Below are 14,077 nucleotides of genomic sequence, written 5' to 3' on the forward strand. Positions count from 1 at the left end.
AAAGTTGTATTTTTTGTGCTCTATTTGACAGGTCTGCATGTTAATGTATACCAACTTTGTCAAATAATTTAGGAAGCTTACTCTTTTTTTATTCTCTTCAAAAATGTATATAACTGAAAATCTGTTATGATTTTATTTTTAAAAGTTGTTTTAAATGAACTAGTCTGTAATCTACTTAAGAGACAATTCTGTATGTTTTTTTGAGAAACTTGAAGTAACAGAAACATATTCACTATAATTATACTTCAGAATACAGTTACTAATATTTCATACCCGCTCTACCCCAAATCCCAAATATACAACTTTGGCAACAATTTGTGTCACCTGCTTTTTAAAGGTTACCTGATTATTGATGTAGTGTAATTTCCAATATTTTAAGTCAATTCTATTCATTTATCTTTGTCCATAAAACAGACTCCCTCATCAGGATAATAGTTTTGAATAGTTGTCTATTATTAACTGTTCTCTTATATTTCATTATCTTTTGTGTTATTTACCCCATTTCTTTTTAACATTGTTTGTAGGTATTTTTTACATTTTATTTTAATTTGGAAACCAGGGCTGTCATCTAGAGGTCTTTATTAAATGGATGGTATCAATTTCTAGTTTATTTCTGTTCCAAAATTTCTGAATTAATGTCCTCCTCTGAGTTTCTAATGTGATACTCCAATCCCACATTTTTGAGAAGTACTTTTTTTCTTCAACTTTTAAGCTCAGGGGTACGTGTGTAGTATGTACAGGTTTGTTACATAGATTAAACATATGCCAGCCGGGTGCGGTGACTCACACCTGTTATCCCAGCACTTTGGGAGGCCACGGTGGGCAGAACACGAGGTCGAGAGATTGAGACCATCCTGGCCAACATGGTGAAACCCATCTCTACTAAAAATACAAAAATTAGCTGGAATACAAAAAAAAAAAAATACAAAAATGTGGCGGCCGTGCCTGTAGTCCCAGCTATTTGGGAGGCCGAGGCAGGAGAATCGCTTTAACCCGGGAGGCGGAGGTTGCAGTAAGTCAAGATGGCACCACTGCACTCCAGCCTGGCGAGAGTGCAAGACTCCATCTCAAAAACAAACAACAACAACAACAACAACAACAACAACAAAATGTGCCATTGTGGTTTGCTACACAGATCATCCCACCACCTAGAAGTTAAGCCCAGCATCCATTAGCTATTGTTCCTGATGTTCGCCCTCCTCCCATCCCCCACCCTCTGACAGGCCCCATTGTGTGTTGTTCCCCTCCACGTGTTCTCATCATTCAGCTCTCACTTATACATGAGAACATGTGGTGGTTCGTTTTCTGTTCCTGCATTAGTCTCCTGAGGATAATTGCTTCCAACTTTATCCATGTCCCTGCAAAGGATATGCAAACTTCTTCCTTTTTATGGCTGCATAGTATTTCATGGTAACACATTATCTTTATCTAGCCTGTCATTGATTAACATTTGGGTTGATTCCATGCTTTTCCTATTGTGAACAGTGCTGCAATGACTATACACATGGATGCATCTTCATAATATAATTATTTATAGTCCTTTGGGTTTATACCAAGTAATGAGATTGCTGGGTTAAATGGTATTTTTAGCTCTGGGTCTTTGAGGAATTACCACACTATCTTCCACAATGGCTGAATTAATTTACACTCCCACAAACAGTGTAAGGCTCCCCAGAAGGCTTAAATAGCAGGACTTTCCAGCACAAGTTGCTGCAATTCTGGCAAAGTGGGAGGTTAGATCACTTTATATACCCCTAGGAAAGGGACTGAATCCAGGGGCTGAGCAGCAATGATCTGCGGGTTCAGCTTCCATCACACCTCACAGGGTAAGACTCATTGGCTTGGAACTCCAGCCAGCTACTAGTAGCAGTGTTACATCTCCCTGAGGTAGAATTCCCAATATCATTAAAATGGCAATACTGCCGAAAGTAATTTACAGATTCAGTGCTATTCCTATTAAACTACCATTGACATTCTTCACAGAACTAGCAAAAACAATTTTAAAATTCATATGACTCAAAAAAGAGCCTGAATAGCCAAGGCAACTCTAAGCAAAAAGAACAATGCTAGAGGCATCATGCTACCCAATATCAAAATATACTATAGCACTACAATAACCAAAAAAGCATGGTACTGGTACAAAAACAGAGAACTCAGAAATGAGGCCATCTAATCTTCAACAAAGCTGAATAAAACAAACAATGGATTTCCTCTTCAATAAACGGTGCTGGGATAACTGGGTAGCCATTTACAGAAGACTGAAACTGGGACTCTTTTTTTACACCACATACAAAAATTACTCAAGATGGATTAAAGACTTAAATGTAAAATCCAAAACTATGAAAATCCTGGAAGACAATCCAAGCAATACCAATCTGGACATAGGAATAGACAAAGGTTATATGATAAAGAGGCAAAGGACAATTTCAACAAAAGCAAAAATTGGGATATAATTAAACTAAAGAGCTTCTGCACAGTAAAGGAAACTGTCAACAGAGTGAACAGACAACCTACAGAATGGGAGAAAATTTTTGCAAACTATGCATCTGACAAAGGTCTAATATCCATTATCTATATGGGACTTAAACAAGTTTAAAAGAAAAAAAATTATTACACAGTGGGCAAAGGACTCTAACAGATGCTTTGCAAAAAAAGACATACATGTGGCCAACAATCATATGAAAAATGCTCAACATCACTTATCGTTAGAGAAATTCAAACCACAATGAGATATCATCTTACATTAGTCAGAATACAATTATTAAAAAGTCAAAAAATAACAGGTGCTGGCAAAGTTGCAAAGAAAAAGAAACACTTATATACTGTTGGCGGGAGTGTAAATTATTTCAACCATTGTGGAAAGCAGTGTAGTAATTTCTCAAAGAGCTAAAATAAGAACTACCATTTGATCCAGCATTTCCATTACTGGATATATACCCAGAGGAATAGAAATTATTCTACCAAGAAGACACATGTATGCAAATGTTCACTGCAGCACCATTCACAATAGCAAAGAGATATAATCAACCTAAATGCTCATCAATGACAGATGGGATAATAAAAATGTGGTATGCATACACCATGGAATACTATGCAGTCATTAAAAAATCATGTCTTTTGTAGGTACATTGATGGAGCTGAAGTCTATTATCTTTAGCAAACAAATGCAGGAGCTAAATTATGAGAACTCATGAAACACATACTGGGGCTTACTTAAGGATGGAGGGTGGAAGGAGGGAGAGGAACAGAACAATAAATCTTGGGTACTAGGCTTAGTACCTGGGTGATGAAATAGTCTGTCCAACAAACCCCCATGACATGAGTTTGCCTATGTAGCAAACCTGCACATGTACCCCTGAATGTAAAATAAAAGTTGAAAAAAAACATACATAGGAATAAAATTATGTAAGGAGATGAAAAATCTGTACACTGAAAACTATAACACATTGATGAAACAAGTTATAGAAGGCACAAATAAATGGAAGGATATCACATGTTCATGAATTGGAAGATTTAATGTTGTGAAAATAGCCATACTACCCAAAGTGATTTACAGATTTAGTTAAATCCTTATCAAAATTCCAATGGTGTTTTTTACAAAAAAAAAAAAAAAAAAAACTAAAATTTGTATGGAACCACAAAAGACACTGAACAGCTAAAGCAAGCTTGAGCAAGAAGTACAAAGCTGGCATCATTAAACTTTCTGATTTCAAACTATGTTACAAAGCTATAGTAATCAAAACAGCATCATGCTGTCATAAAAGCAGACATGCAGACCAATAGAACAAAATACAAAGTCCCAAAATTAATCCATACATATATTGTGAAATAAGTTTTGATACAGACATCAAGAACACACAATAGAGGAAAGATAGACTCTTCAGTAAATGGTCCTGGGAAAACTGAATATCCATATATGAAAAATGAAGTTGGACACTTCTCTTCTTACATCATCCACAAAAGTCAATTCAAAGTGGATTAAACACTTAAAGGTAAGACCTGAAACTGTGGCATTCCTAAAAGAAAACATAAAGAAAAGGCTTCTTGACAGTGGTCTTAACAATGATTTTTTGTTTTTTGGATTTGGCACCAAAAGTACAGGTAACAATAACAAACAAGTAGGTCTACATCAAAGTAAAAATCTGCACAGCAAAAGAAACAATCAATAAAATAACAATCAATCAACCTATAAAATGGGATTAAATATTTGTAAAACATATTGCTTAAGTGCTTTTGAATATTTTTCTTACCTTAATACATTATTTATTATTCTCAAAATATATGTATAACAGCTGATATTATATCAGTCTTATTATATATTATATACATAAAATCAATATGTTAATTAGTTTATGGGCTATAATTGTTTCAAGCTTATAAAATAAATGAATAATTTGTGTACCTTTATAATCTTATAAAAATCCTTTTCAATTACTCTTTTTAATTTAATGAAACAGTCTTATAATAAAATTAGTCCTATATGAAAGCAAAGCATTTACAGAGATAATACACCAATAAGTGAACATTTCTGTGACTTCCAAAAACCATGAGAATCTGCTGAACTCAGCACTTTAGTCTCCACAATTTATTTAACTTTGTCATTCAGAGAATTTCATTAGTGTGTTCTTAGTTCTGATTCAATCATGCAGATCTCACATAGGAACTTTTCAAATTACCAAGAAGTTAAAAGAGAAGCAAGATTGCTTAAAAACAAGCCATATTTGCGATAACTCTATTCCTTAGAATCACCATATGTCCCTCCTAGTTTATTCTCTCTTATATTTTAAACCCAAAGGATTAACTCTCAAAATTCCAATTCAAATCTAACCTTCTCTGGAAATCCTTCCCCAAGGTGTTAGTTTCACACCAAACTTATTCTTCCCTGAAGTTTTGATTAAATTCTAATATCTTATTATATTAAAGTCTCATGTAGACATTTATACATTGCCTTGGATTAACTTTGCACTGAGTTAGAAAAGTACATTATGCCTAAATATATTGCTTTTCTCTATGTTTTATACTAGACTATATATATAGTGATCACAAAATTACAAATTAAGACACAAGTATTAAGACAGCACTACATAATTACCAGAATGGTTAAATTGAAAACATTGACTTCCATTACAATAATATAATAATCTTTTTTATATCAATGGTAATTATGATTTCTATATAATTTCAAATATTAACAAAACATACAGCTGCTATTTTCCAGGTGTTTGTTTTTCCATTCTTTTAAACAAAAACTGCTTTTAATCATTATGTTTTTTATATATTCTTAAGTTTTGTGGGTACATAGTAGATGTATATATTTATGAGTTACATGAAATGTTTTTATACAGGCATACTATCAATAATAATCACATTTGGGTAAATGAGGTATCCATTGCCCCAAATATTTATAATTTCTTTGTGTTACAATAAAATTATACCTAATTATACTCCTTTGATTACTTTTAAATGTGCAATAAATTATTGTTGACCAGCTACCCAGCTGTGCTATCAAATACTAGATCTTATTCATTCTGACTATATTTTCATAACCATTAGCCATCCTCATGTTATCTCCCCTTCCTGGCTAATCTCCCTAGACTCCGGTAATTGCCATTCTACTCTCTATCGCCACGAGTGCAATTGTTTTGCTATTTTTAGCTCCTACAGATAAGTGAGAACATTGGAAATTTGTCTTTCTGTGCCTGGCTTATTTCACTTAACATAATGACCTCCAATTCTACCAGCATTGTTTCAAATGACAGAATCTCTTTGTTTTTATGGCTGAATAGTGCTCCCTTGTGTATATGTGCCACATTTTCATTATCCATTTCTCTGTTGATGGTCGCTTAGGTTGCTTCCAAATTTATCTACTATTGTGAACAGCACTGCAATAGAAATGAGAGTCCAGATATCTTTTCCATATAATGATATCTTTTCTTTGAGGTATATACCTAGCAGTGGAATTCCTGGATCATACAGTAGTAATTCTATTTTCACTTAATTGAGGAACCTCCACACTGTTCTCCATAGTGATTGTACTCATTTACATTTCCACCAACAGTGTATGAGAATTTCTTTTTCTCCACATCCTTGCCAATGGTCTTTTGGATAAAGGCCATTTTAACTGGAGTGAGATTACATCTCATTGTAGTTTTCATTTGCATTTCTCTGATGAGCTGATGCTGAGCTTTTTGCCATTTGGATGTCTTTTTATATACCTTGTTGCCATTTGGATGTCTTCTTTTGAGAAATAGATATTTAGATTTTTTTTCATTTTTTAATCAGATTATTAGATTTTTTCTTATTGAGTTGTTAGAATTTTGCAGAGTTTCTCCAATGTTTCTTGTAGTAATTTCATAGTTTGAAGTAAGTCTTCAGTCCATTTTATTTTATTTTTGTATATTTTGAGAGATAGGAGTCTAATTTCATTCTTCTCCATATGGATATCCAGTTTTCTCAGCACCATTTATTAAGGATACTGTCCTTTCCCCAATGTATCATCTTGGCAACTTCAACAAAAATGAGTTTGCTGTAGATGTATGGATTTCTTTCTGGGTTCTCTATTCTGTTTTCTCTGTCTATGTGTCTGTCTCTATGCCAGTATCATGCTGTTTTGGTTACTATAGCTTTGTAGTATAATTTGAAGTCAGGTAATGTGATGCCTCCAGTTTTTTTACCTCTTTGCTCAGGATGGCTTTGGTTATTCTGGGTGTTTTGTAGTTTCATATAAATTTTGGTACTGCTTCTTCTACTTCTGTGAAAAAAATGTCATTGGTATTTTGATAGAAATTATATTCAATCTGCAGATTGTATTGGGTAGTATGGACACTATAACAATATTCACTCTTCCAAACCATAAACATGAAATATCTTTCCATTTTTTGGTGTCCTCTTCTATTTCTTGCATCAGTGTTTTATAGTGTTTATTGTAGAGATCTTTCACTTTTATGGCTAAGGCTTCTTTTTAGTTTTTAAATTTTAAATATTGTGGGTACATAGTAGGTATATATAGTTATGAATTACATAAGACATATTGATACAGGCATAAAATGTGTAATATTCATGTCAGGGTATATAGTATATCCATTACTTTAAGCATTTATTCTTTATGTTTTAAACAAATCAATTATGCTATGCTAGTTATTTTTAAATATACAATTAAGTTTTGTGGGTTTTTTAATTTGTTTTTACTAAGGTTAACCAGATGTGCTAGTAAATACCAGGTCTTATTTATTCTTTCTAACTATTACTTTGCACTCATTAACCATCCCTCCTTCTCCACTCCACCTGCAACTACTATTTCCAGCCTTTAGTAACCATCTTTCTACTTTCTATCTCACTGATTTCAATTTTTTAAATATTTTTAGCTCCCACAGATAAGTGAGAACACGTTGAGAGAGGAAGTAGAAAGAAACTAACTAGGCAGACAAGGCAAAGAGTCCTTGGCAGAACTTCTCTTCTAAAAAAGAGCAGTGTGGAAGATCAGGCTGCAAACATAGATAAGGAAGCTGGAATCTTGTTCAGGGGGATGCCTGCAGTTGCACCAGTAGAAAGGATTACCTGGGGCCAAGCATGTGAAACATGAGGGTACCACCTCCCCTTTTCTAGCACATGCACAGTAGGAAAGAGATAAGCTACATGAAGTAGCTCAGGCCAAGGACCTGCCGGGGTAATAAAAGGTCGGGACAGGGGCTGCCAGATATTCACACTCCATGCAGATGGCACACCTAATCCTAAATGGTTTTTCTTGTCCTATATAGCTAAGATACCCCCTCCCACTAGCTCATTTATAAAAACCCTTGCATTTCACTGTGGAATGGCAACCCTTTTAGGGACCCCTCTCTGCAGCAAGAGGCTGTTATCTTTCTTTCACCTATTAAATTTCTGCTCTAACCTCACCTTTCATGTGTCCACATCCTTGATTTATTCAGTCAGGAGACCAAAAACTTCGGATGCCACCCCAGGCAACGAGGCCATTAAATGTGAAGTTGTCTTTCTGCACCTGGTTTATTTCGCTTAGCATAATAACCTCCAATACCATCTATGTTGTTGCAAATGACAGAATCTCTTTCTTTTTATAGCTAAATAGTATTCCTTTTTGTGTATGTGTCACATTTTCATTATCCATTTGTCTGTTGATGGCCATGTAGGTTGCTTCCAAATCTTAGCTATTGTGAAAAGTGCTGAAATAAACCTGGCAGTGCATATTTCTTCAATATACTGATTTCCTTTCTTTTGGGTATATACCTAGCAGGAGAATTGCTGGATCCTATGGTAGCTCTATTTTTTATACATGTACTTTAAGTTCTGGGGTACATGTGCAGAACTTGCAGCTTTGTTACATAGGTATACACATGCCATGGTGACTTGCTGCACCCATCAACCCATCACCTACATTAGGTATTTCTCCTAATGCTATCACTCCCCTAACCCCCCACCTCCCAACAGGCCCCAGTATGTGATGTTCCCCTCCCTGTGTCCATGTGTTCTCATTGTTCAATTCCCACTTATGAGTGAGAGCGTGCAGTGTTTGGTTTTCTGTTCCTGTGTTAGTTTGCTGAGAATGATGTTTTCCAGCTTCATCCATGTCCCTGCAAAGGACACAAATGCATCCTTGTTAATGGCTGCCTAGTATTCCTTGGTGTATATGTGCCACATTCTCTGTATCCAATCTATCACTGATGGACATTTGGGTTAGTTCCAAGTTTTTGCTATTGTGAATAGTGCCACAGTAAACATACACATGCATGTGTCTTTACAGTAGAATGATTTATAATCCTTTGGGTATATACCCAGTAATGGGATGGCTGGGTCAAATTGTATTTCTAGTTCTAGATCCTTGAGGAATCGCCACACTGTCTTCCACAATGGTTGAACTAATTTACACTCCCACCAACAGTGTAAAAGCGTTCCTATTTCTCCACATCCTCTCCAGCATCTGTTGTTTCCTGACTTTTTAATGATCATCATTTCAACTGGTGTGAGATGGTATCTCATTGTGGTTTTAATTTGCATTACTCTGATGACCAGTGATGATGAGCTTTTTTTCATATGTTTGTTGGCTGTATAAGTGTCTTCTTTTGAGAAGTGTCTGTTCATATCCTTTGGCAACTTTTTGAGGAGGTTGTTTGTTTTCTTGTAAATTTGTTTAAGTTCCTTGTAAATTCTGGATATTAGCCCTTTGTCAGATGGATAGACTGCAAAAATTTTCCCCCATTCTGTAGGTTGCCTGTTCACTCTGATGATATTTTCTTTTGCTGTACAGAAGCTCTTTAGTTTAATTAGATACCATTTGTCAATTTTGGCTTTTGTTGCCATTGCTGTTGGTGTTTTAGACATGAAGTCTTTGCCCATGCCTATGTCCTGAATGGTATTGCCTAGGTTTTCTTCTAGGGTTTTGTGGTTTTAGGTCTTAGGTTTAAGTCTGTAATCCATCTTGAGTTAGTTTTTGCATAAGGTGTATTCAGTTTTCTGCACATGGCTAGCCAGTTTTCCCAACACCATTTATTAAATAGGGAATCCTTTCCCCATTTCTTGTTTTTGTCAGGTTTGTCAAAGATCAGATGGTTTTATATGTGTGAGGTTAATTCTGAGGCCTCCATTCTGTTGCATTGGTCTATATATCTGTTTTGATACCAGCACCATGCTGTTTTGGTTACTGTGGCCTTGTAGTATAGTTTGAAGTCAGGTAATGTGCTTATGATTGTCTTGGCAATGAGGGCTCTTTTTTGGTTCCATATGAATTTTAAAGTAGTTTTTTCCAATTCTGTGAAGAAAGTCATTGGTAGCTTGATGGGGATCGCATCGAATCTATAAATTACTTTGGGCAGTATGGCCATTTTCACAATATTGGCTCTTCCTATCCTTGAGCATGGAATGTTTTTCTATTTGTTTGTGTCCTCTCTTATTTCATTGAGCAGTGGTTTGTAGTTCTCCTTGAAGAGGTCCTTCACATCCCTTGTAAGTTGGATTTCTAGGTATTTTATTCTTTCTGTAGCAATTGTGAATAGGAGTTCACTCATGATTTGGCTATTTGTCTATTATTGGTGTATAGGAATGCTTATGATTTTTGCAGATTGATTTTGTATCCTGAGACTTTGCTGAAGTTGCTTATCAATTTAGGAGATTTTAGGCTGAGATGATGGGGTTTTCCAAATATACAATCATGTCATCTGCAAACAGAGACAATTTGACTTCCTACTTTTAACATTTTGAAGAACCTTCAAACTGTTCTCCATAGTGGTTGTACTAATTTACATTCCCACCAACGGTGTATGAGGTTTTCCAATTTTCCACATCCTCTCCAGCACCTGGAGTGACATGATATTTCATTGTAGTTCTGATTTGCCTTTCTCTGATGGTCAATTATGTTGAGCATCTTTTCACATACCTATTTACTATTCTTATATCTTCTTTTGGAAATGTCTATTGAGGTCTTTTTCCAGTTTTTTTAATCAGATTATTAAAATTCTTTTTATAGAGTTGTCTTTTAATATATATATTCTGGTTATTAATCCCTTGTCAAATGAATAGTTTGCAGATATTTTCTCCCATTCTGTGGGTTGTGTCTTCACTATTTTGATTGCTTCCCTTGCTGTGCAGAAGCTTTTTAACTTGATGTAATCCTATTTGTTCACTTTTGCTTTGGTTGCTTATACCTGTGGGGTATTACTCAAGAAGTTTTTGCTCACTCCAATGTAATGGAGAGATTCCTTGATGTTTTAATTTAGTAATTTTATAGGTTGAGGTCTTAGATGTAAGTCTTTAATCCATTTTAATTGGATTTTTGTATATTGAGAGAAATAGGGATCTAGTTTCATTCTTCTGCATATGTATATCCAGTATTCTTGGCACCATTTATTGAACAAGCTTGTCTTTTCTCCAGTGTGTGTTCTGCACACCTTTGTCAAAAATGAGCTCACTGTAGATGCATGGTTATTTAACTGGGTTCTCTATTCTGTTCCATTAGTTTATGGACCTGTGTTTATACTAGTACCATGTCATTTTGGTTACTATAGCTCTGTAGCACAATTTGAAATAAGGTATTGTGATTCCTCCAGTTTTGTTCTTTTTGCTTAGGATAGCTTTGGCTATTCTGGGTCTTTGTGGTTCCATATAAATATTAGCATTGTTTTTACTATTTCTGTGAAGAATGTCATTGGTTTTTACATTTGTCCCCTGGGTTCAAGTGATTCTCCTGCCTCAGCCTCCTGAGTAGCTGAGATTACAGATACCTGCCACCATGCCCAGCTGATTTTTGTATTTTTAGTAGAGATAGGGTTTCACTGTATTGGCCAAACTGGTCCCAAACTCCTAACCGCAAGTGATCCACCCACCTTGGCCTCCCAAAGTGCTGGGAGTACAGGCATGAGCCACCACATCTGGCCTTTGTTATTGGTGTTTAAATAACAATTGTATTAAATATGTAGATTGCTTTGGATAGCATAAACACTTTAACAATATTCATTATTCCAAACCATGAACATGAAACACCTTTCCTTTTTATTTTTTAACAGTGTCCTTTCCAATTACTTGAATCAACAATTTATGCTTTTCATCAGAGAGATCTTTCACTTCTTTGGTTAAGTTAATTTATTTCTAGCTATTTTATTTTATGTGTAGCTATTGTTAATGGGATTACTTTCTTGATTTTGTTTTCAGATTGTTCACTGTTTGGCATATAGCAATGCTATTGATTTTTATATATTGATTTTGTATCCTGCAACTTTACTGAATTTATTGGTTCTAATAGGTTTGTGGTAGAGTCTTTAGGTTTTTCCAAACATTAGATTGTATCATCTGCAAACTAGGATAATTTGGCTTCGTCCTTTCCTGTTTGGATGCCCTTTGTTTTCTTCCTGTGTTTGATTGTTCTAGATAGAATTTCCAGTACTATCTTAAATAACAGTGGTGACAATGGGCATCCTGGTTGTGTTCCGGATCTTAGAGAAAAGGCTTTCAGTTATTCCCCATTCAGTATGATACTAGCTATGGGTCTGTTGTATATGGCTTTTATTACGTTGATGTATGTTCTTTCTATATTTAGTTTTTTTATCAAATGCTTTTTCCCTTTATTCTATTGATATGATGTATTACATTGATTGATTTATGTATGTTAAATGATTCTTTCATCCCTGAATATACCCCACTTGGTCATGATGAATAACCATTTTAATGTGTTGTTGAATTTGATTTGCTAATATTTTGTTAAGTATTTTTTTCATCAATATTCATCAGAGACATTGACCTGTAATTCTTTTTTATTTGTCATTGTCTGGTTTTGGTATCAGCATAATACTGGTCTTGAGTTTAGAAGTTTTTCGGAATACTTTGAGTATAATTAGTATTAGTTCTTTAAATGTTTGGTAGAATTCAGCAGTCTTCAAGTTAACTAATTTTTTCTTCTGCTTGATCAATTCTGCTATTAATAGACTCTGATTCTTTAGTATGACAACTGCATTTTTCAGCTTCAGAATTTCTGCTCCATTTTTAAAAATTATTTTAATCTCCTTGTTACATTTATCTGATAGAATTCTGAATTTTTTTTTCTGTGTTACGTTAAATTTCTTTGAGTTTCTTCAAAACAGCTATTTTGAGTTCTCTGTCTGAAAAGTCACATATCTCTGTTTCTCCATGAAGGAAAAGTCATGTTCTTCTGTGATATGGTTTAGCTCTGTTTCCCCCACCCAAATATCACCTTGAATTTTAACAATCCTCACATGTCATGAGAGGAACCCAGTGGGATATAATTGAATCCTACGGGTGGGTTTTTCCTGTGCTGTTCTCATAATAGTAAATCTTACAAGATCTGATTGTTTTATAAAGAGGAATTTCCCTACACAAGCTCTCTTGTCTGCCATCAAGATGTGTCTTGCTTCCCCTTTGCCTTCCACCATGATTGTGAGGCCTCCCCAGCCATGTGAAACTGAGTCAATTAAACCTCTTTCCTTTATAAATTACCCAGTCTTGGGTATGTCTTTATTAACAGTATGGGAAAAACTAATACTTTCTGGACTGTCTTGATGCTTGTAGATGTTTGTCAGTGTCTGGGCACTGGAAAGGTAGGTATCTTCTGTAATCTTCACAGTCTGGGCTTGTGTGTACCAGCTCTTCTTGAGAAAGCTTTCCATGTATTCAGAGGAATTTGGATAATGTTATCTAAGTCTTTGTTCACTGTAGCATATCTATTTTAAGGTGTACCCCAAGCCCATTAATGCTGTGGCTCTTGCAAACTCGTAGATGTGCCACCTTGGTGGTCTTTGGTAAGATCTGGGAGAATTTCCTGAATTACCAAGCAAAGATTCTTGTTCTCTCCCCTTACTTTCCCCCAAACAGTCTATCTCCTTGTTGAGCTGCCTGTTGCTGAGGGAGGAGTGACACAAGCACCACTGTGGCTACCACTACTGGGGCTATGCTGCATCAGGCCTGAAGCCAGCACAGTACTGGCTGTCACCCAAGGCCTGCAGTGACCACTGGCTGGCTACTGGCTATGTTTACCGAAGGTCCAAGGACTCTATAATCAGCAATTGGCAAATTCATCCATGCTTGCATTCTTCCCTTCGGGGCAGCAAGTTTCCCTTATTCCCACGTGGGTCCAGAGATGCTATATGGGAGCCGGGGCCTGGAGTCAGAAACCTTAGGAATTGACCTGGTGCTCTATGCTGTTGCAGCTGAGCTGGCACTTATGCCACAAGACAAAATCCTTCCCACTTTTCCCTCACCTTTTCTCAAGCAGAGGAGTCTCTCCCCATGGTGACCACCACCCCAGGTCTGTGGCAAGTACTGTCTAGCTACTGTCTGTGCTCACTCAAGACCCAAGGGCTTTTCAGTCAGCTTGTGTCAATTGCTGCAAGTCTTGAGTGTCTCCCTTAAGGGGAGTGGGCTCCCCTTTGGCCCAGGGCAGGTGCAGAAATGCCATCCAAAAGCCAAGTCCTGGAATTGGAGACCCCCAAAGCCCAGCTAGTACCCAAGCTGCAAGACAAAGTCCCCTCAACTTTCCTTTTCTCAAACAGAAGGGGTCTCTCCCTGTAGCCACCACAGTTGGGAATGTTCTGGGTCACACCTGAAGCCAGTATGGCTC

At 36.0% G+C, this 14,077-nt stretch overlaps 2 protein-coding genes across 8 annotated transcripts in view; one reads left to right on the forward strand and one right to left on the reverse strand.

Annotated features, from left to right (window-relative positions):
* Nucleotides 1-14,077, forward strand: part of LOC123568732 (selection and upkeep of intraepithelial T-cells protein 1-like) — a 192,097-nt gene that overhangs the window by 71,331 nt on the left and 106,689 nt on the right. The gene's annotated exons all lie outside the window — the stretch shown is intronic.
* The window catches only part of LOC102116697 (selection and upkeep of intraepithelial T-cells protein 1-like), a 221,976-nt gene continuing 211,391 nt past the window's right edge, over nt 3,493-14,077 (reverse strand). For all 7 annotated transcript variants that reach the window (XM_065522999.2, XM_065522995.2, XM_065523002.2 and 4 more), the window contains one exon: nt 3,493-4,016. The gene's annotated coding sequence lies outside the window, so the exon portion shown is untranslated. The remainder of the gene's footprint in view (nt 4,017-14,077) is intronic.

The sequence above is a fragment of the Macaca fascicularis genome, chromosome 1 (assembly GCF_037993035.2).
Source record: "Macaca fascicularis isolate 582-1 chromosome 1, T2T-MFA8v1.1".
NCBI classification, from domain to species: domain Eukaryota; kingdom Metazoa; phylum Chordata; class Mammalia; order Primates; family Cercopithecidae; genus Macaca; species Macaca fascicularis.